We start from the raw sequence: 22,800 nt of genomic DNA on the forward strand, positions 1-22,800 counted from the left end.
TGGTTAGACTGAACGGATGCGTTTGGATGAGAAAGATCACAGAAGTAAAGTGCTATTTCCATCAACACATTTAAAAAAGAAATACAGCAAAATGTTAACAATAATTAACTTGAGTGATAAGGGTCTCTGGGTAATTTTTTTCCTTCGCTCACTTACCTAAGTCTTTTTTTTTTTAATGTTTCACTAAAAGCATTTTGACTATAAAAGGAAACGCCTAAAGGGAAACCATGGAGTTAAAAATGGAACAATAGCAGAAATGTGTCACCTGTCTTTCCTCCCCCCATGCTCAAACATGGGGTGGCTACACTTGTCTACCGGCTGTTGCCTCCCCTCCATGTCACCAGCAGCTGTGGGACTGATATGACAGCTGCCGAATGACTTCGAGGTACTGGTGCATCTATTTAGGTCAGAGACAGAGAAGGCAAACTCTTTGGGGAGGGTTGTCACTCTTTCTGACATCTTTCTCACATGGAAGCCAACATGCAATATCCTTTTGGACATGAAAAGGCAGAATGAAGCTCATTAAATTTTCATCTTCATAGAGAAAAGATCGTGAGGTTAAAAAAAGAATCAAGTCGCAGAAGAGTATAAATGGTATGACATAATTTTTTACAAAAGCCTACAATATATACACCTCCAGTCAATCACACATATGCATTCTTCAAGTCTAGAAAGTTGCGAATCAGTTTGTAACTTCCTAAAGCAAACAAGAATTAAAAGGGAAATTGCTTTGGGTGTTTTTTGTTTTTGTTTTTTTTTTTACTTCTTATAATTACAAATTATACAAATTTCACCATAAGCATCTTTTATCGTGACTTAAAAGTGTTTACAAATGTAATAAATTCATTGAGTAATTTCAAAATTAAATTTTAAAAAAAAGGGTTTTAAAATATGGAGAAGCTTGAAGCCAAAAATCCATTCATTTACAGAGTTAAACTAACCTCTACATACAAAATGAGGCACAGTTCCCAAAAGTAAACTGAAAGAAGGAAGTCTCAATAAATTTCAAACATGACAAAGAGAGATAATAATTCTTAACTTTTCAGAACACAAATGCCATTTTTGTGTGTTTTGGTCCTTTTTCAAATGGAAATTAAATGTAGCTGTCTGGAGTCCCTGCACATTTCTCTCTCCCCAACTATCATTATTTTAAGAAGGATGTTCATGACATTTACCAACATCAGAGAGACAAGATTCTCAACTAAATTAATTCACTTGAGCCTTTCAAACAGCTGCAGAGTCTAAAAGCATTCAACCTGGGAGGGCAATACGCCCACATGGTCCTTCCCCTTTTGCTTTTTTTTAGGGCCACAGCCACAGCATATAGAAGTTCCCAGGCTAGGGGTCAAACTGAAGCTATAGCCACCAGCCTACACCACAGCCACAGCAATGCCAGATCTGAGCTATGTCTGCAACCTACACCGCAGCGCACAGCAACGCCGGATCCTTAACCCACTGAGCAAGGCCAGGGATCGAGCCCTCGTCCTCATGGACACCAGTTCATTACCACTGAACCACAACAGGAAGTCCCAGTCCTTCACTTTTTTTTTATGTGATTTGATACACATATCTCAGGTGAATCAGTTAAGAAATCCATCCAAGGGACCAACCCAGAAATGCAACACGAATCATCTTCACAGCCATTTAGAGAGTGAACACTGTGCTATGATTTTATTTCTTACATGTCTTATGGTTTCCAAGATCACTGAACATCACCTCAGTGTGGAAAATGGCAAAAGTATTCAAGTTTCTCCCCAGCTCAGCCTCTTTGAGTTCAAGCCTTGCCAGCCTTGGTTAAAACACACACACAGCATAGGCTACCTTGAACAGACAGCAGGTTTTTTGCTTTTATCCTTCATTTCTATAAGAAGAGTTTTATCACACTAACTGTAGCAAAACACAGAGTACCAAGAAACTGAAACACTGGAAAGTAAGTGGTGATGAGGATGAGAGGGTCAGGAAGGAGCTGGCACAGGACAGTGACTGGTCCAAGGCCACCCAGAAGAGTAACAGGCTTTCAGGGAATTCATCTTTACAAGATACATACTTCTATTTACTAAATTTCTTCATGGTTCCTATGAGAGTAAAATAAGCAGAAAAGACTTATTAGAGAAACAGAGCTCAGGGGAGATCAGGCATTCCCCCCACTCCCCGACATCACACTGGAAAGTGTGTTATCCTGCAAAACAAGATAGTATCTCATACATGGGGATTATTTACCCACAAGCAAAGTGAGGGTAGTTGAGGGGTGTGAAAGGCTGAGCAAGGAGTTCCCCTCGTGGTGCTGCAGAAACGAATCCGACTAAAAACCATGAGGTTGCGGGTTTGATCCCTGGCCTCGCTCAGTGGGTTAAAAATCTGGTGTTGCTGTGGCTGTGGTGTAGGCCAGCAGCTGTAGTTCTGATTAGATCCCTAGCCTGGGAACCTCCATATGCCGCGAGTACAGCCCTAAAAAGAAAAAAAAAAAAAGAACATTAAAATAAAATAAAAACAAGGCTGAGGGACATAAGGGAATCTAAGGCTTCTGGGACACGGAACCTACGGGACAATGAAGGGTCTGGCATGTTCATTCAAACACATCTAGAATTTGAGTAACCTAGATCATTAATACACTAGGAATACTGAAAATTTAACATGATAGTTTTGCACCACTTCACAAGTTCTTAAACAGAGGCAGGTCATGTCGCTGAAGAGCCGACCAAAGCTTCAGATGTGTTGCTGATCCGTGTGTGTAAGGAGAGGAAACCACCCAGCCAAGGCCCCGTAGGTCAACACTGGTACGAGGATACCAGCTATAAATTCCAAATCACTCTCCTTCAAGTATCATTCATCCCTTTGCACTCCTATTTATTCAAGGAAATATTTATCTGGGTGTTAACCAGTGCCAGGACCTGTGCTAGGTGCTGGATTTAGAAAGTTCATGAACCACAGGCTCTTCCCTCCGGGATATTTAAATCCCTGGGAGGATATCCTCTGTTTTTGCCAGATTCTTTCCAAATCTCTTCCTCAAACTGTCTGAAAGGTTACACTTTTTGGATACTAGAGAGATGGTCTCAGCAAGTGAAGTGTAATTTTTACATTTTCTCAAGTCTCCACGTAAAAACAGAACAACTGATCTCAAAACCCATGGATAGGAGTTTCCATCACGGCTCAGTGGTTAACAAATCTGACTAGCATCCATGAGGATGCAGGTTCGATCCCTGGCCACACTCAGTGGGTTAAGGATCCAGTGTTGCGTGAGCTGTGGTGTAGGTCGCAGATGCAGCTCAGATCTGGTGTTGCTGTGGCTCCAGTGTAGGCCGGCGGCTGCAGCTCTGATTTGACCTGTAGCCTGGGAACCTCCACATGCCACTAGTAAAGCCCTAAAAATACAAAAAAAAAAAAAAAAAAAAAAAAAAAAAAAAGGGACAACATCCACAACAAAACTAGATGAGAAAGTATCTTCTCAAATCCCAAAATACAAATCACTGATACAAATCACATGCAGCAACAGGATGTGCTCTGTCCCCACATCTCTCAGGAAAGAAGGAAAAGGAAGCAATGGGGTGACGAAGGAACCTAAAAGCCAGAGTCACCAACCGGTACACACTGTAAAGCCTGGCGGGCCAATGGGAGGACAGTAGCTGAAACCAGAAGGTTTCTGTCAACTCCAAAAAGAGATTAGTGAGAGGACTGCTCTCCCCGAAATCTGCTCCCCAAGGACTCAATCCATGCAGACAAGAAACTGCTGGATGTGGAATCAAACTTGAGCAGAACAGGAAAAGGAAAAAATAGGTCCAGATAAAAGAGGAAGGGGGGAAGAAGCCAGGAAAGCTCAAAACATCAGCTACTCAGAGTTCCTGCTGTGGCGCAGCGGGTTAAGGATCCAGCATTGCCACAGTTGTGGCACAGGTCTCAGCTGTGGCTTGGATCTGACCCCTGGGCAGGGAACTTCCAATGCCACAGGTGTGGCCAATATAAAATAATAATAATAATAATAATAATAATAATAAGCTACTGCATTTTTTAAAGTTTTATGAAGGTATAATTCACATACCACAAGTTAGCACCTTTTTAAAGCATACTGTTTGCTCTTTTTTAGTATATTTACAAAGTTGTGCAATCATTACCATTACCCAATTTTAGAACATTTTCAACACCCCCAAAAGAAACCCTGTGCCTATTACCAGTCACACTTCCATTCCTTTGACCTTCCTTTCTCTACTGCAGTCCTGGGAACCACTATTTAGAGTTTCTGTATGTATGGTTTCAGCTATTTTAAATACTTTATATAAATGCTGTTATACAATATGGTCTGGAATAACTGGCTTCTTTCACTTGGCACTTTTTGAGATTCATCTAGGTTGTAGCACGTAGTAGTAATTCATAAACTTCATTCCGTTTTGTTGCCAAATAATATTTCATTCTGTGGATATAACACTTTTTTTATCCATTCATCATGTAATGAACATTTGGGTTGTAACACTTTTTGGCTGCTATGAACATTCCTGTATAAGTTTTGTATACAGTATGTTTTCATTTCTCTTAGGTACATACCTAGGTGTGGAACTGATGAGTTATATGGCAACTCTATGCTTAACCTTTGGAGGTACTCCTGTCTGTTTTCCATAGTTGCTGCACTATGTTACATTCCTACTAACAGTGTAGGAGGTTTCCAATGACTCTATCACTTTTCTAACACTTGTTATTGTCTTTTTTTGTTTTACTGTAGTTGAATTACAGTGTTCTGTCAATTTCTACTGTACAGCACAGTGACCCAGTTTTTTATATATATACATATATGTGTGTATATACACACACATATATATACATATACATTCTTTTTTTCACATTATCATTACTGCTCTGGTAGGTGTCAAGTAGTAACTCATGGTTTTGATTGGCATTTCTCTTTTTTTTTTGTTTTTGTTTTTGTCTTTTTGCCTTTTCTAGGGCAGCTCCCGCGGCATACGGAGATTCCACCGGCCTATACCACAGCCACAGCAACAAGGGATCCAAGCCAAGTCTGCAACCTACACCACAGCTCATGGCAACGCCAGATCCTTAACCCACTGAGCAAGGCCAGAGAGTGAACCTGCAACCTCATGGTTCCTAGTCGGATTCATTAACCACTGTGCCACAATGGGAACTCCTCTTTTTTTTTTTTGGCCACAGCCACAACATGTGAAAGTTCTTGGGCCAGGGATCGAACCCTCGCCAAGGCAGCAATTGATTTGCATTTCTATAATGGGAAATGATGTTGAGCATTTGGATATTTACATATCTCTTTGGGGAAAATGTCTTTCAAATACTTCGCCTATTTTTTAATTGGGCGATCTGTAGTTATTTTTAATTTTCTATTGAGGTACAGTTGATTTGTAATGCTGTGTTAGTTCAAGTGTAAAGTGATTCAGTTATACATATATATATATGTTTTTTGCATTCACTTCTATTATAGGTTTTTATAAGATATTGCCTATAGCCCCCCGTGCTACACAGTAGGTATTTCTTGGTTATCTACTTTATATACAATAGTGTGTATATTTTAATCCCAATCTCCTAATTTATCCTTCTCCCCTTCTTCCCTATGGAAAGGATAAATTTGTTTCCTACATCTGTTAGTCTATTTCTGTTTTGTAAATAAGTTCATTTGTATCCTTTGTTTAGATTCCACATATAAGCTATAACGTGATGTTTCTCTGAATGATTTACTTCACTTGGTATAATAATCTCTAGGTCCAGCCGTGTTGCTGCAAATGTCATTATTTCATTCTTTTTTATGTGTAACATTCCATTTTTTTATATAGCACATCTTCTTTATCCACTTATCCATCGATGCACACCAATTGCTTCCATGTCTTCGTTATTGCAAATAGTGCTGCTATGAACCCTGGGGTGAATGTATCTTTTCAAATTACGGTTTTCTCTGGATATGTGCCCAGGAATGGGACTAAAGGATCATATGGTAGCTCTATTTTTAGTTTTTTAAGGAATCTCCATACTGTTCTCCATAGTAGCTGTACCAATTTACATTCTCACAAAAATTATAGGAAGGTTCCTTTCCTCTACACCCTCTCCAGCATTTACTTGTAGACTTTTTGATGATGACCATTCTAATATGAGGTGATACCTCATTGCAGTTTTGATTTGCATCTCTCTAATGCTTAGACTTGTTGAGCATCTTTTCATGTGCCTTTTCACATGCCCATATGTCTTCTATGGAGAAGTGTCTTTTTGGATCTTCTGCCCATTTTTTGGTTAGGTTGTTTCATATATTGAGCTATATGAACTGTCTGCATATTTTGGAGATTAATCCATTGTCAGTTACATCATTTCAAAATATTTTCTCCCATCCTGTAGGCATTTTGTTTTGTTTATGGTTTCCTTTCCTCTGCAAAAGATTTTAACTAGTTCCCATTTATTTTTGAGGCAGATCCAAAAACATATTGTTATGATTTATGCCAAAGAGTGTTCTGCCTATGTTATATGTCTTTAATGTAATAATTTTATGTCTTTGTCATAATAATTCTTTATATATTCTGGTTACAAGTCCCTTTAGATGTATGAATTGCAAATATTTTTCTCTCAGTCCGTGTGTTGTCCTTTCATTTTCTTGAAGATAAAGCACACAAGTTTTTAATTTTGATTAAGTCTTCTCTTCCGACCTTTATATTTCAGAGGCCATATCCAAAAACCATCAACCAATCCAAGGTCATGAAGATTTGCTCCCATATTTTCTTCTGAGTTTTATAGTTTTTAACTCTTATATTTAGATCTATGATCCACTTCAAATTTTGAATAGCATGTGAAATAGGCTGAAAATTCATCTTTTTCCTTATAGATATACAGTTGTCCCAGCATCATTTGTTGGAAAGATAATTATTTTCCCATTGAATCGCCTTGGCCCTCTAGCCAAAATTAATTCACAATAAATATAACGGTTTATTTCTTGACTCAGAATTCTGTTCCATAGCTCCATGTGTCTTATTCTCTGGGTGAATACTGAACTGTCTTGATTACTATAGCTCTGTAGTAAATTTTGAGGTCGGTAAGCCTAAGTACCAACTTTGTATTTTCTTTTAATGTTTTGAACATCCTAGGTCTCTTGAATTTTAAGATCAGCTTGTCTATTTCTGCAAACAAAGCCAGCTGGGACTCCACCAGGGATTGCAGTGAATATGTACGTCAACCTGAGGATGCCATTTTAACCATATTAATTCTTCTAATTCATGAACACTGATGGCTTGCCATTTATTAGACCTTTTTATTGTTTTTCAATGACATTTTGTAGATTTTAGTGTATAAGTCCTTCACTTCTATTAAATTTATTCCTAAGTATTTTATTTTTTCATGCTTTTGTAAATGAAATTGCTTTCTTAATATTGTACTCAGCTTGTTTATTGCCAAATGGAAATTTCAGGTCTTTATCATTTCACATAGAGCAAAGTCTAGACACATACACTTTCTCTCTCTTATATTCAAATGTTTTAAAATATCAGCTCTTCAGAAAGAGCTACTGATCAGTTATCAGTCTGACCCTACAGAAGAACCCATTAAAAGTTACACTTCAGGGGAGTATGGCACAGCAGGTTAAGGATCCAACATTGTCACTGCAGCAGCTTAGGTCACTTTGTGGCATGGGTTCAATCCCTGGCCTGGGAGCTTCTGCATGCCAGGGCACAGCCAAAAACAAACCAAAAAAAAGTTATACTTTAAATATATAAATATGTGTGCACATAATTATACAGATATATCTATTTTTTAAGGCTAGGAGTGTACATATAGAATGTTACTAATGTTCATATCACAGTGTTGGTTGGTATGAGCAACCTTTTTTGTCTTTGCTCAATTTATACTTTTTTTCAATAATTAACATGTTAAATTTTTTCTAATTTTAATTTTGCTTTTTTGTTGCTTTTTTTTTTTTTTTTTTTTTCACATTTCAGGGCCGCACCCACGGCATATGGAGGGTCCCAGGCTAGGAGCTACAGCTGCCAGCCTACACCACAGCCATGGCAAGGCTGGATCCGAGCCATGTCTACAACCTATACCACAGTTCACAGCAACGCTGGATCCCTAACCCACTGAGTGAGGCCAGGGATCAAACTCACATCCTCATGGATCCTAGTCAGGTTTGTTAACCACTAAGCCACAAAGGGAACTCCTCTAATTTTAATTTTTCTATTTATTTTTTTTTATTTGTTGTTGTTGTTGTTGTTGTTGCTATTTCTTGGGCTGCTCCCGCTGCATATGGAGGTTCCCAGGCTAGAGGTCGAATCGGAGCTGTAGCCACCGGCCTACGCCAGAGCCACAGCAACGCGGGATCCGAGCCGCGTCTGCAACCTACACCACAGCTGACGGCAACGCCGGATCGTTAACCCACTGAGCAAGGGCAGGGACCGAACCCGCAACCTCATGGTTCCTAGTCGGATTCGTTAACCACTGCGCCACGACGGAAACTCCTCTATTTATTTTTAAAAGTGTGTTTTCACTTCTGTCCAGGAAGTTTGCCAACTGCCCCAGTTTAAGACTAAGAAAATAATGACTGGGTTTAGAATTGTCTTGTTATTCCATTTCAGTAGTCTTAGCAAACATTTGATTCTTTTCTAGTGTGGATTTATACAAAAATACCCTTTAGACTTTTTTTCTCTTCAAAATACTCTGGTTGATAGATAATTTTTTTTTTTCTTTTTAGGGCCACACTAGTGGCATATGGAAGTTCCCCAGAGAGGGGTCAAATAGGAGCTGCAGCTGAGGCCTGTGTCACATCCATGGCAATGCAGGATCCAAGTCACATCTGTGACCTATACTGCAGCTTGTGGCAACTCTGGATCCTTAACCCAACAAGCAAGGCCAAGCATCAAACCTGCATTCTCTTGGAGACTATGTCAATTTCTTAACCTGCTGAGCCACAATGGGAACTCCTGATTGATAGATAATTTTAAGTTTTGGGCTCTTCTTGAATTTTTACAAATTAGTTTAGTTCACTCCAGTTTGAAGGAGACAGTCTGATTCAGATTGATCCTTGATGAAGTTTCATAGTAAAATAAACAAAATCCTAAATACAACTTGAAGGAACAAAGCTATAAATACAATAATAAATTAATACTCTGTTGTCTACAGACCTTCATGAATGTTCTCTTTAATCCCAGTTTCTCTTTAGATACTTGTTTAACTTCAATTAATGGATTTTACAACCCTTTTCTTCTAGATAGCCATAAAATTTCCTTCTAATCCTAGGCTATTAGGATATTATTGTCAATTTATCTTTATCCTGCTCCATCATCTCTAGGAGAAATGAAGCTGAACACAAAACTTTTTTTATATGCTTAAACTTGAAACAGACAATCAAGTTACTTCTTTTAAATTATATCAGCAAAGTCTTGATTTGTTTTGTTTTGTTTTTTTGTCTTTTTAGGGCCATACCCACGGCACATGGAGCTCCCAGGCTAGGAGTTGAATCAGAGCTGTAGCTGCCGGCCTACACCACAGTCATAGCAATGCTAGATCTGAGCCGCATCTGTAACCCACACCACAGCAACACCACAGCTCAACACCAGATCCTTAACCTACTGAGCAAGGCCAGGGATCAAACCTACATCCTCATGGATACTAGTCATATTTATTTCCACTGAACCACTTGAGGAACTCCTGAACACAAAACTTTTAAATGTTCTGATCTACTTCACAGAATTGATAAAGAATTTACTCAGCTCCAGGATTTTAAAATTTGTTCACCAAATTCATGTTTGTTTATCCTGATTTGCCACAGATCTAAAATTCGGTTGCCTATTTTGTACAAAAGAAATAACAGCCCTCTCATAATACTGTTCTGAGCTTTAAATATGCTAATACAGGAGTTCCCTGTGGCTCAGGGGGTTAAGGATCCAGCACTGTTGCTACGGCTGTGGTTACACCCGTGGTGCAGATTCAATCTCTGGCCTGAATCTTCTGCATTCCATGAGTATGGCCAAAAAAAAAAAAAAAAAATGCAGGAAGCTCTTAACACAACGCATGCTCATGATTATCACTCGAAAAATGGTAGCTCTAATATGTTTTCAAAGCTTTTCTATATTATTTCCCCCTTTTGCACTCACAGTTCCTGTTTTCAGTCTGTCCTCCTAAACCACGCCTATCATACTGTGCACAGCAATCCAGGTGTGGACACACTGCAGCGTTATACACAGGATAGGACCATGTGACTTCTTCTGTCACCTTCTCCTCAATTTACTTTAACAACCGCAACCCATAACCCTAGTGAATTATGCCCCAAATAAACTGGGAGCCAATGAAGACTAGAGGTCAAAACTATAAATAAACTCCACACGTGCTATATTTGCTTAGGAAGATGGGTCATGGCATATCTCAAAGAAAGTCACTACACTTTGTGCAGCTCTATATTTGGATCTAATTAAACACCAATTTTTTTTCAGAACTATCACCTGGAAATGAATAGTGAAATTAACTACCCTAGAAATACTGAAAGGGGAAATTCACAAGCTACATTCTAAGCATAGACTTAAAATATCTTAACCAATCTCAAATGTCAGACACTTCACACAGACCATGAATCCAAGTGGCAAAGGCTACATCAGGTCACAGAGATAAAGAAGCCAAAAGTACCCTAACCTCATGCCACATATTTTCACAGGTGACTTAAATCTTTTTCTTAGGAGCTCCTGTCATGGCTCAGCAGTTAACGAACCAGACTAATATTCATGAGTATGCAAGTTCGATCCCTGGCCTCGCTCAGTGGGTTAAAGATCTAGTGTTGCCTTGAGCTGTGGTGTAGGTCACGGACACAGCTCAGATCCCACGTTTGCTGTGGCTGTGGTGTAGGCTGGCAGCTTTAGCTCCAATTCGACCCCTAACCTGGGAACTTCATACGCCACGGGTGCGGCCCTAAAAAAAAACAAAAGAAAAAAATAAATAAATATTCTTCATAACTGTCTTTTTGCTTTCCTAAGCCTAAAAGGCAAGCATATGGTAAATATGACAACAATTCAAATTCTAATGCATGGAGTTCCCGTCGTGGCTCAGTGGTTAACAAACCTGACTAGTAACCTTGAGGTTATGGGTTCAATCCCTGGCCTCGCTCAGTCAGTTAAGGATCCGCGTTGCTGTCAGCTGTGGTGTGGGCTGCAGACACGGCTCGGATCCCGTGTTGCTGTGGCTGTGGTGTAGGCTGGCAGCTACAGCTCTGATTCGACCCCTAGCCTGGGAACCTCCATATGCCGCAGGTGCGGCCCTCAAAGAAAAAAAGACAATTCTAATGCAGATGATTACAGTGAAATAAAATACATTCTTCCCACCTTTACAGTGGAATGTAGTGAAATGGAGGTAGTTACCACTTAGTATGAAATACCAGACCTTATGTAAGATCCAGTTAATGTTATCATTTTATAATTGATATAATTCCACATCAATACATATCAACAAAAGTCTCTGCCCCAAGAGGCCTTTAGGATCCCCCTCAAACCCACAAACTTTTGGGGACAAGGACTTTCCCCAAAATGCTTCAGAGGCCAAAGTGTTATAAAAACACAATACTGAAATTGTAAAAAACTGTAGCAACAGCCCAGCTGCAGTAACCACAGGATGCCAATGGGGTCCTTAAGAGCCTTAGGGCTTCAAAAGCATGACCTCTGCTTGCAATATTAGCTTTACTTGATCCTATACATTTTCAGAAGGCTAAGGAGGAATCAGACAGCTTGCCTAGGTATATTCTCAGGTTTTTTACATGAGATAGGAAGAATTCTACACCGAGGCCAATAGACAATCCCAGGTGAGTTCTGGATGACACCCCTGAAATAGCTGACTTTATTAAACCAACACGAGGTCACTCCGTAGAAAGTCTCCATAAAGAGCACCTCGATCTCCTTCTACACACAGAAACCCTGGGGCGGGGCAGGGCAGAGGAAGGGTTCTCAGCAAAGTGAACCAAGAGGTGAATTGCTTACAAAGTCAGGCCAAGAAGCCCTGACCACATCCTACAAGCAGGAAAAGTCATCCATTGAAAGACTTTTAATATGTTGAAGTGATGGAAATACTTTAGAAACATTAATCTGACCATGAGTTCAATTAATCACCTTGGATGGGTGCCAAGGAAAACAGATAAAGGTAGACTACTTAGGACACTCTGTCAATAATCCAGATATGAGGGAGTTCCCGTCATGGCACAGTGGAAACGAATCCGACTAGGAACCATGAGGTTGAGGGTTCGATCCCTGGCCTTGCTCAGTGGGTTAAGGATCCAGCGTTGCTATGAGCTGTGGTGTAGCTCACAGACCCCACTCGGATCCTGTGTTGCTGCGGCTGTGGTGTAGGCCAGCAGCTATAGCTCTGATTTGACCCCTAGCCTGGGAACCTCCATATGCCACAGGTGCAGCCCTAAAAAGACAACAACAACAACAAAAATCCAGATATGAGGTGATCCAGCTGTGGACCAAGGATTTGGAAATGGAAAGGAAGAAGTGCATACAAAAACCATCCAGGAGTTCCCATTGTGGCTCAATGGTAACAAATCTGACCAGTTTCCACAAGGATGTGGGTTCAATCCCTGGCCAAATTCTAGGTTACAGGCATGGCTCAGATCTGGCATGGCTGTGGTGTAGGCCCTCAACTACAGCTCCAATTGGAGTCCTAGCCTGAGAACCTCCATATGCTGCTGGCATGGCCCTAAAAAGACCAAAAAAAAAAAAAAAATCAAAGTCCAAATGTGAAGAAGGAATGCAAGGGTGGAAAGAAAGAAAATATAAGGTAAAGTACGAGGCTTGAGAAGCAGTCACTGAATTACTACCATGAATTAAAGGGGGATGGCAGGAGAAACAATCATGACTTTAAGGGATGAACTGGTTTCAGACACACTGAGTCTGGCGTGACATAAGACAGCCAATCACAGACATTCACAGCACTGACAGAAGGTATGATGTAAAAAGAGTCCCAGTGACTACAACACTGCTGAGAACGGGCAGCACTAGAAAAAACACTGCATTGATGAAATTTCCATTACAGGTCATGAATTTATCTGCCGCCCAAAAAAAAGTTAATCCAGCCATGTTTACATAGGATACCATTTGTGAATACTTCTAGCCTCAGCTTTGTTTATCTTTATGCTTTAAACTGTGCTTATGAACACATAAACTCAAATAACAGACCACCAAATGCGGTTCTGACAGTGAAGCAAGCATCACATTATTAATACAAAATTGATGCTGTGGCCTGAATTTATTTAATTTAATTAATTTATTTATTTTAGGGCCATAGATACGACACATGGAAATTGCCAGGCTAGGGGTCAAATTGGAGCTGCAACTGCCAGCCTACACCACAGCCACAGCAACGCCAGGTCCTTAACCCACTGAGCGAGGCCAGGGATCAAACTCACATCCTCTTGGATACTAGTCAGGCTCGTCACTGCTGAGCCACATGGGAACTCGTAAATTTATTTTAGACTTTGGCTTTTCAATATCTTTCTTACATTAACTGACTTTTTCTTTCTGATTATTTTGTGAGGAAGACCACACAATTTGCTTGGATCCAGGTATAATGGCTGGACTATAGAAGGAAGAAAACATCTTGGGTGAAAAAGTTTCATTTGATCACCTCCTGATAGTTTACAGTTTGGTACAAAAGCATATGAACCGAAAATAATCTTAACTTTTAATGTGTGTTATTTCTGGCAACAACATGAAGCCCTCCATCACAGAATAAAGAAAACGACAGCTTAAAAAAAAAAAGCACTTGTCGTGGCTCAATGGTTAACGAATCCAACTAGGAACCATGAGGTTTCCAGTTCCATCCCTGGCCTTGCTCAGTGGGTTAAGGATCCGGCGTTGCCGTGAGCTGTGGTGTAGGTTGCAGACACTGCTCAGACCCCACATTGCTATGGCTGTGGTGCAGGCCGGTGGCTACAGCTCCGATTCGACCCCTAGCCTGGGAACCTCCATACGCCGTGCGTGCAGCTTTAGAAAAGGCAAAAAGACAAAAAAAAAAAAAAAAAAAGAAAAGAAAAAAGAAAAAAAGAAAGAAAGAAAAGAAAACAACGGCTCACTTAAATGTCAAGTTCCTCCTCAACCATTTTACAGAAAAGCTTTGTCAAGGGTCAAGGGACTTTGTGATATGACTCAGTAGGGATTTTGTAATACACTTTGATTTATAACTGAAATTAAGAGGCACATTAATTGCAGAAAGCAAACTCATGGAGAAGTTTGACAAATACTCAGTATAAAACCTTGATCCACAAATCTAAACGGCTACTTTGTGAAATAAATACTATAGCATGTTTTCCTTTATTTTCTCATATTGTAATAAGTAGAATTTGCACAGATAAAAAGCAAGCACTGCTTCCTTCGTAGTGACAAGTACACCATCCTAAAGTAACATGTGAACAGTGGGGAGAGCTGGGCATGGGATAAGTGGGAACTCTGTACTACCTCTGTCACTTTTCTGTAAATCTAAAACTATTCTAAAATGTAAAGTTTCTTTTAAAAAAGTAATCACTGTCCTCTTTTGCTTTTTAATTCAAGGTCCCATTTTGCTTAATCTCATAAACAAATCTGCATTCAGTACATATGTGTCTTTAAGATTTACGAGAATGACTACAACCCAAGGACTAAGACACCATCTCCCTCTAATTTCCAAGGTCTCACACTCCAGGAGCTTAAGAGCTAGGAGAGAAGAAATAAGACCCAGGACACTGAAGATGCAATACACAAAGGGCATAAAGCAACGTTTTTCCCCTTCCCAAGCACCCCTGTAAACCTCTTCTGCCAGGCGAAATCTTCCTCTCGATTTAAATCCAAGAGAAGTCTCACAGTTGTGTGGCAGGTGTTGTCGGATAAAAAAAAAAAAAAAAAAAAAAAATCCCTAAAATAGTCTCATCTCAGTAATTAAATACCCAGTTCACAGAAAAACCAAATTCTGGACTTCATTCAAAAGTAGGGAGTCAGGAGTTCCCATGTGGCACAGTGGAAACGAATCAGACTAGGAACCATGAGGTTGTGGGTTCAATCCCTGGCCTCCCTCAGTGGGTTAAGGATCCGGCATTGCTGTGAGCGGTGGTGTAGGTTGCAGAGGAGGCTCAGATCCTACGTAACTGTAGTTGTGATGTAGGCCAGCAGCTGTAGCTGCAATTGGACCCTTAGCCTGGGAACCTCCATATTCCTCTGGTGCAGCCGTAAAAAGCTAAAAAAAAAAGGAGGGAGTCACCTTCCCCAGCTCAAGCCTACAGCGTCTCTCTTCAGTTGACCAACAGATCTCCCTAGCACCCCCTACTGGCTGATGAGTGGTTTCTTCTGACTCCCTTTAGGGAGGTAATCTGGCAGAGAAAGTCCTAACGTCCCTACCAACCTGCATTGGTTCGCCATTCAGATGCCCAGAGGTGACTGCTCCACTCACAGGTGGGCTCTCTGCTCCAGCCTTCGCAAGCATCAATGGACCGTCTCTGAATGGTCACTGACAATTCCACAGAATACCTCTGGCCCACTCTCAGTGGGAAAACAAAAACGGTCACTTCTCACCCACCATCCTCTACTCTTTACTGTTGGCTGCATCAGCCAGCTTCTTCCCCTTTAGATTTCTCTGGCATCACTGATACACAACCCCCTCTGTTCCCCAAGCTCCAGGGCACACATATCAGGCTCTCTTCTCTCTCCCTCTCTGTCTCCTCCTTCCTCCCTCCCTTCTTCCCTCCCCCTCTTCCCCCCTCACCCCTCGCACAAGCACAAATGGATATTATAACTGTACATAATTCAAGGCACTTTTACAGTAATTCAAGTCTGAATATGACCTTTATCTAAGGAACCCCTTTACTATGCAACTAATTGTACAATTCCCTCAGGTAATTGCTTAAGAAAGCTTGGCCAGAGCTTCTTTTGCTAGTCCAGTTCTGTTGCAATCTAAGAGGTGTTTATAAGAAATCATCTGGCCTCTTTACAGTTCTGCTATCTTCCCAGTCCAGTGCTGGAGAAGGAAAAAAAAAAAAAAAAACTGCTGAAGATTTTGCAACATTTTTACACCCGATTCCTTGGATTACTACCTAAAAATGCATGAATCTAGCTAAGAGCTCAGATTTTACCAACTTTTTAGTGTTAGTAGTCTATTACCAGCTTTAAGAAAAAAAAATAGATTTAAAGAAAGCAGATATCTAAGTTCAGATTAAGCATACCCATAAGTTTTATGGGAAAAGCCATTAAAAGTAATATTAAATGAGGAAAAATATTTTTCCAAGTACTCTAATAGATGTGTTTCTTACACTGCAATAGGAAATGAATGAGAACCACATGGTAATAAAAGGGTTTATAACAATTAACAGTCTGCTAAAGACTGAGACAGAAGCCAGCTTCATAAACAGTAACTATGGTTTCCCAGTCATCACCACCTTTAGGAGTGGTGTAACATTTCTGAACTCAAAAATTTCCACTGAATCCAGGAGTTCCCATTGTGGCACAGTGGAAACAAATCCAACTAGCATCCACGAGGATGTGGGTTCGATCCCTGGCCTCGCTCAGTGGGTTAAGGATCTGGCGTTGCCATGAGCTGTGATGTAGGTCACAGACGTGGCTTGGATCTGGCTGTGGCTGTGGTGTAGGCCAGCAGCTACAGCTCCGATTCAACCCCTAACCTGGGAACTTCCACATGCCATGGATGTGGCCCTAAAAAGAAAAAAAAAAGTTCACTGAATCCAAAAATCTTTACTAAGTACTTACCACATGCATGGTACCAGACCACATGCTATAGAGAATGTAAAAATAAATTATATGATATAGTGGCTCTCCTCAGGGGTAATAAGATACATACAAATAACCACAGAATATCAAACAGGATAAGCATGAAAACACCATTATGACACTAGCAGAGATGACATTTTCTGGAAGGATCAGAAGGCCTCAAGCAGGAAGAGGCATTTTTGCCAGATTTTAAAGGAAGAGCCGGATCTCAGTGTGCAGAAGTGGAAAGAAAACTGCAATAACAAACACAAAGAGAAGAGGAGAAGATATATTTGAAGAATGCCCAGTAACACATTTTAGCAGAAAGAGGACAGGCCAGAGAAGGCCAAAGAACCTGGATGTGGAAAATTCCTAAGGAAGGAGTAGGGGAGGAGTGCTGGACAGAAGAACCAAAAACAAAATGGAAAGGGGACTTCTCTTATTTAAAAGACACTTGACCCCAGAGAAGTTCCAGTGAATGAGGGCTGCCACTCCTCACCGACTGCAGGTGGCCTTCCGACGACATGGCCCTGGCAAATTCAGAGAGCGGTGAATGTGGTCAAATATATGGTATGTAAATGCTAAGTCTGGAGTTTGCAGAAGTTTGGCATTTTGTTGTTGCTTTTTTTGGCACAGTCCATGGCATGCGGAAGTTCCCAGGCCAGGGATCCAACCGGCACTGCTACAGCGACCCCAGTCAGTAGAGCAACAATGCCACATCATTAATCTGCTACTCCCCAAGGGAATTCCAGTTTGGGATTTTTTAAAAAAATTTTTGATTGTAGTTGATTTACAAGTTCTGTCCATTTCTACTGTACAGCAAAGTGATCCAGTTAAGCATATATATATATATATATATATGTATATATGTGTGTGTGTGTGTGTGTATAAATACACATATATAAATACACACACACATATGCATTCTTTTCAGTTTTGGATTTTAAAAGGTTTGAATTTTTTAGAGTGCCGCTTCAATACATAATCAACAAAATCTACATTTTCCTTCTAAAGTCTGAAACTACCTGAGTATCCACAGGGATCCGGAGAGGCAAGTAAGAAATCTACAAGTGCTTAAAACAATGGGAAAGGCAGATACCTCCATTTTCAAGCAGGGAAGCAGGAATCCTAACCAGATTGCTATTAAAGTTTCCTGGGGCACAATCAGAACTTAACAAAGGCTGACAAATAACCCCACACAGTTGTGGCTGGTGAGATCCTTTTGTGTCCCACCCAGCTACAAGGTAACGAGTTATGCCTGATAGAGTATAAAGTACGCAGATGCCATGGGGACAAGGAAGGGAAGAAGAAAACATAAAAGCAGGAAACTGTTCAGGAAGAAGGAGTGAACAACTTCTCCAGAAGAAACAGAGCACATTATGAGAGTGGAACCAGGCCTTTAGAACACGGAACTTGAGTGAATTCAAAATGCAAAGCAGTTATTTAAAGCAGGAACGACTGAAGCACAGTGGCACACGCGGTTATTATGAAGAGCTTAAGACATTCTGACAATCAACAAAAGTATCACCCTTCATTCAAAATTTGCATATTTACTTATCAACAGAAACCCTATCCACATATGCAAAATGAAGCACCAAGAAAATCTTGGCAGCCCTGCCACACTGGCTTTCCAAGTTTCTTTCAGGAAAGAGATGAGCCAGAGGAACAGCTGCAGGACACCAGCAGGGCACAAGCATTCTGCACATCTCGCAATGGCACAAACTGCATTTCGGACCCGAGACAATAAAACAAATCACTTGCTTCACAAAGCCTTTTCCGACCCTTTTTTTGGTCAGCTCCGATTTCGTCCTTGGACTCACCACTCTGGTTGGTTTTGGTCTCTCTGACCCCGCTTCCCCTCTTCCTAACTGCGGGATCACCTCCAACTGAGTTCAAAAAAGTGCTTGTGACTAAGAGTTGGGTCCTGGTCACCCTTGCAACCAGAGGGTCTGCTATGGAGTCCTCAGGTGTTGCTTGTTGAATTGGAAACCCTGTTACTAAATAGCTCTTTGGAGTATATTTATACAAGCTTTCCTGTTACAAAATGTTCTATAACAAGGACTGCAGAATAATTATTTTTTTCTAGGAACAATTACACTTCAAAGGAGCACTGAGGGCTATTCCCTTGGTTGTGTGAGTCTTGGAAGAAAAACATGGTATGAGCAAGCATAGGACAGACTAGACAAAGATAACTTCTCTAATAAATCTTGTTTTCAGTAAAACAATTTGGGGCTTTAAAAAATGTGCCTCATTTCCTTTAATATTAAAAAACAAGCAAAAAAGTTTAAAAGAACAAGGAGGGACTTTGAAAGCGACTTTTTTAGCAAAAGAGAACCGTATTCTAAATCTATAAAAGATACATATTTGTTCTAAAGTTAACTATTGGGACTTTGCTTCATCACTGACATTGGGATAAATCAATCACTTATGGTCTTCGTTCTTCCATTTCATCAAATGTCCTACAAAGACATTTTCTTCCCTCACCCCCATTAAAGGTACCTGAGGTACAAAGACTGTGCACTAAAATGCACATTTAGTGAACTAAGGACTGTTTATAAGGCCACCTGTTGTAATATACATGGACTTTATTTTATTTTGGCCACACTGCGGCATGTGTAAGTTCCCGGGCCAGGGATTGAACATGAGCCACAGCAGCAACCTGAGCTGCTGCAACCACACCAGATCCTTAACCCACCGTGCCACAAGGGAACTCCACATGGACCTAATTTTAGGGGGTTAATACTGCTGATGTACATTTGAACTACTGAGCAAAGATGAGTCCATCCGTCCCCTGATCTCACAGAGGTCTCTGGGATGCTATCTGAAAAAGTGTTAAGAAAAAAAATAATAATATTAATTCAGGCCTGAATTCAGAAAGCCACTGCTGCTGGGACAGCTGTATGATGATATTAGTGTCCTTTCTCATAACCAAGATAAGAATCCATTAACAACCAACCGCAACTACTATTTCATTTATCTCCATCTTAAAATATCCTTTGATGAGCAAATTACCTTTTTGTCAAGCAAGGGTTCATCAATCATTTCAAATGGAAAGTTAATTAATTGTGGATAAGAAGAAAATCAGAAGTTCGTGTGAAAATACTGAAAATTTCCACTATGAATTTTTCATTATCACAGAAAATTCTTTCAAAAATTCAATCCTTCCCAATATTTAAATCTGTCTTTAAAAAAAAATGGTACTTCTGTTACACATTTATTAAATTACCTTTTATAAATGTGCCAGAAAGAGTGTGACAAGGACCTTTCTGGGCATTTATGTTAAAGGCAACAACAATGTAATGTGTCTTTCAATAAAACAGTCATAAAAAATACTTTTTTTCTAATAAAAATAAAGAGAGGGAGCTCTTCAATGCATTTCTAAATGTCACAGAATAGGAGATCGTTAATCTGATAATTTGTCCATACAAGCAAAACAGAGTTCAATCAAGCATCAGCTATTTGTGGATTTTAAAATGAATTTTTGCTTTAATTTTCCATTCGTTTGCATGTCTAGCCACCATCTGTTTACAGTTTTCCTTTAAGTTACTTATAGTTTTTACTCAAATTATACTTCAAAAAAGCAGGCCAATTTTAGAGTTACATTCCCTACTAGTTAGGCGAAATGACCCAGTTGACAGAGAAAATGTATTATAATGGCATAAAACCAGAGGTAATTGGGGGGTTGGTGGGGGGGCAGAGTTTCGAAAAGCAACACCACCCTAAATTGGAAACTAAACACATGAGCCCAAAGTAATAATCACAAACTAGAACTAAAAAAGAACTGGCATCTGCCCTGAGTCAACAGAACATTTTCTACATTTTTATTGTAATATATCTACATTAACGTCTCATTTATATAGATATCTCTATATTTAAGTACTTCTTTTCTTTTTAAAGCTAATTGGCAAGTTTTAGGAAAATACCTCAGGAAATTTCCATACAATTGATTTCCAAAATTAAGTGGCATAATAACATGCATATTTTCCCCCTGGTTAATAGAGCAGTAAAAATACAGAGAAGCGCTGTTTTTTTTTTTTTTTTAACAAGAGGCAGTTTGTTAGGGCTAATAACTTGCCACAGAAGTTACAGTTTATGAAAGAGAGAGGGTTTTCTTTTCAAATTGAAAAAATAAATAAATAAAAAGGCAAGTAAAGCTGTAAAAGGAAAGGAAGAGACTGAATAACCAGGCAGGTGAAGACATCAATCAACTCCAGACACTAGGGAGTCCCCGTGGTGGTGCAGCAGAAACGAATCCGACAAGTATCCGTGAGGATGCAGGTCTGACCCCTGGCCTCGCTCAGTGGGTTAAGGATCTGTTGTTGCCATGTGCTGTGGTGTAGGTCACAGACGTGGCTCAGATCCTGTGTTGCTGTGACTGTGGCACAGGCCAGCAGCTGTAGATCCAATCTGACCCCTAGCCTGAGAACTTCCGTATGCAGCAGGTGCAGCCCTAAAAAGAAAGAGAAAAGAAATTCCAGGGACTGTTTACTCTATGGATTCTAGACACTTCATCAGGGAAAACCCTGATGAGGCCGTAAACAAAAACTTGCACGTTCTATGAATCCACAGCTACTTCTGTTTAGTCCCCATTTTAAGGCCTAATTCCTTTGGGGGAGGTCTTTGGTCTATTTTTATGCCACAACTTTTATTCTCTCTCGATATAAATTAATTTTTTAAATTGTGAATGAAGAAGAGATCCAAGAAAATAGTCACTTAATAAACAGCTGTTTTTGAATCATTTTAGATAATGCTTCAGGCAGATCATTTTTTCAAAACTAATACAGTGAATTGATTCCTATTACTAAGCCATTGCACAGGACGTGTGCTTACAACCTAGTAACTTAGGAGGTTAAACTTTTGGTATTGGTTACTGCCAGCCATATGATCCTAGATATGTTAAGATAAATGCACGTAAATCAAATAACGCGTCGCCTTCACTCCAAATTTAAACTCATTTCCTAGCAATACTGGTAGGAGATTCCAGGAACTACTCAGCCACTGGCTCAACTTCTTACTTGATGGGGCAAACATCTACACAGGCTTGGAAAGCAGTCTTGCTCAACCCAATGTCTGGTAATAACCACAAAAGGCGTTGGATGTGCAAAAACTATGTGAAGGGGAAAACATCCCCAAATCAAACATCTCTCAACGGAAGTAGAAAGAGCGCACATCTGCAAAGCGCTGACTGTGAGGCTCGTGTCTGGCAACATTATTAAAACAGAACTTCCACACAGCAGCCCTTCAGTGTCACCCCATCTTGAAGCTTGACGCTGCCTTCTATATTTAGACCTCACTGGCCCCTTCCCCTTGGTCCGACATTCTCTCTCTTCAGTTGTTCACAAACATCGAGATCACCTAAGGGCTTAGGACCACTGCTCTCACTCCTCTTTGCACCACGACAGAATTTGCACCAGTGCTTTATTCGCTCTTTAAGTGAAAAGGCTTTACATGTTCTCTGTGCTATGGTGCTTAGAGAGCAAAGAGAAAATGCTAGATTATTTTTCTCCTAATAATTAATTTTGTAAACTATGAATCCATTCCTCATGCACCTTGGGAAACCCTCCCCTACAAGTGTAGTCGTAAGAAGAGGAGCTGAAATAAGGAATAGACCACAAGAGCATGAACCATAAAAATGAAGTCAGGAAGCATTAGTATTGGTATTAAATAAGATAAAACCTAGTTTTTAATACCTGATGTTCTCTCTAGGTATAAAAACTCACAGGGGATGTTAAAATGCAGGCTCCCTACTAATGGAGTGCCTCTGAGCCATGGGGTTTGTTTATTACAGTTTGTTGGGGTGGGGGGGGGCAAGGAATAAGGCAAGCGAAGTTCTCACATTAGAGTATAAATGCTTCATCTAGGAGTTGCCTTGCAGTGCCGTGGGTTAAGGACCCAGTGTTGTCACTATAGCTTGACTGCTGCTGTGGTGTGGGTTCCGTCCCTGGCCCAGGCATTTTCATGTACTGTGGGTGCAGCCAAAAAAGTAAACAATTAAAAAATAGGTTTTTCATCTAGAGACAGATCTCAAACAGATAATTGTTTTCTACCATTCTGATGTGAACTACCAAATCAGACTTCGGGAGTTCCCGTCGTGGCTCAGGGGAAACGAAAT

The 22,800-nt window shown here is 40.2% G+C and overlaps 1 protein-coding gene and 1 long non-coding RNA gene across 13 annotated transcripts in view; both read right to left on the reverse strand.

Annotated features, from left to right (window-relative positions):
• Positions 1-22,800, reverse strand: part of TBC1D4 (TBC1 domain family member 4) — a 216,702-nt gene that overhangs the window by 131,249 nt on the left and 62,653 nt on the right. The gene's annotated exons all lie outside the window — the stretch shown is intronic.
• LOC146398633 (uncharacterized) lies at positions 6,343-12,341 on the reverse strand. Its single transcript, XR_014819641.1, has 2 exons — positions 8,440-12,341; positions 6,343-8,160 (listed from the first exon to the last, which is right to left on the reverse strand). It is a non-coding gene; the product is annotated as an uncharacterized LOC146398633 (long non-coding RNA).

Source organism: Sus scrofa, chromosome 11 (genome assembly GCF_054392235.1).
Source record: "Sus scrofa isolate SSC_HxYL_T2T_F1_AM1 chromosome 11, Sscrofa_HxYL_maternal_Yorkshire_Landrace_v2.0, whole genome shotgun sequence".
NCBI lineage: Eukaryota > Metazoa > Chordata > Mammalia > Artiodactyla > Suidae > Sus > Sus scrofa.